The sequence below is a fragment of the Apium graveolens genome, chromosome 5 (genome assembly GCF_009905375.1).
Source record: "Apium graveolens cultivar Ventura chromosome 5, ASM990537v1, whole genome shotgun sequence".
Lineage (NCBI taxonomy): Eukaryota > Viridiplantae > Streptophyta > Magnoliopsida > Apiales > Apiaceae > Apium > Apium graveolens.
This window is the reverse complement of record NC_133651.1, coordinates 224,145,632-224,146,967: the sequence shown is the minus strand read 5'-3', so window position 1 is coordinate 224,146,967 and position 1,336 is coordinate 224,145,632. Positions and strand designations below refer to the sequence as shown.

General features: G+C 40.4%; 1 non-coding gene across 1 annotated transcript; it reads right to left on the bottom strand.

The window, feature by feature from the left end:
- Positions 1-975: 975 nt before the first annotated feature.
- Positions 976-1,082, bottom strand: LOC141663374 (small nucleolar RNA R71). The gene has a single exon (XR_012551449.1). It is a non-coding gene; the product is annotated as a small nucleolar RNA R71 (small nucleolar RNA).
- Positions 1,083-1,336: the final 254 nt, after the last annotated feature.

The window sequence follows — 1,336 nt, the reverse complement described above, 5'->3', positions numbered from 1 at the left end:
TATAGACATATAGGGTCTCAATATAATTGGTGCCTATTCAGCTTCTATCTCTTTTGTGGATGTCTGGTAGAATGGTACTCGTGCAACGAAAGTTGGCGTTTATCAGTTTCGTGTTATCTGATTAGTTTCCTCACCATCACATGTTAAGGTTAAGAATAATAATGGTATTGAATGAAGTATTTAATGAAGTTAGGATCCCATGTTTGTCATATATATTAATTCAACTTCAATTCTCTTAGTTAATGTTATTTAGTATAATCTCTTAGTTTAATAAAAACCCAATTTGTTATTTGTCTTAGCATTGAGCGATAACCATACATTGTTGCATAGGTGAATAAATTGAACTTAACCTAAACCAGTCTCTGTGGGAACGAATCTGATTTATATCTTATACTACTTGCGAACGCGTATACTTGCGTGAATATTAGCGCGTGTTTTCGCCCTAACAAGTTTTTTGGCGCCGCTACCGGGGACTCGGTGTTAATTTTTAGTTTATGTGCTTGTCATCAGTGGTCGTTAAAGTTCACTGACTCGGATTCTTTTACTTTCACGGTTTATTTGTTTGTGTTTCAGGTACTCATTACGATGGGAGATCCAGCAGCACGAACGAAAGCCTTGATGGATTTTTCTCAACCCAAGATCAATGACATTCAATCTAGCATTGTCCGGCCAGCTATCATAGCTAATACCTTTGAGATCAAACCTGGCATAATTCAATGGGTACAGACTTCAGTCCAGTTTGGGGGTTCTCCAACGGAAGATCCCAATACACACATTAGGGATTTCATTGAAATATGCGACACCTTCAAGTTCAACGGTGTTTCTGAAGATGCTGTGAAGCTGAGACTGTTCCCATTCTCTCTGAAGGACAAGGCTAAGAGCTGGTTACACTCTCTACCAGCTGGTTCGATTACTACTTGGGAAGATCTTGCTTAGAAGTTTCTTACTAAATTCTTCCCTATGGCGAAGACAGCTGCACTCAGGAATGCTATTACTCAATTTGCGCAGCAAACGGGAGAATCGTTAAGTGAAGCTTGGGAGCGCTACAAGGAGATGCTTAGGAAGTGTCCTCATCATGGAATTCCTGATTGGATGATCATCACTTGTTTTTACAATGGGTTGGGAGCACAGTCCAGACCCATGCTCAATGCAGCATCAGGCGGAGTATTATGGGCAAAGAGCTATAAGGAAGCTTATGATCTAATTGAACTGATGGCTGCTAATGAATATCAGTATCCAACCCAGAGATATCCACAGGGAAAGGTAGCAGGAGTTCTTGAAGTGGATACAGCTACGGCTATCACTGCTCAACTAAAGGCGTTGTCTATGAAGATCG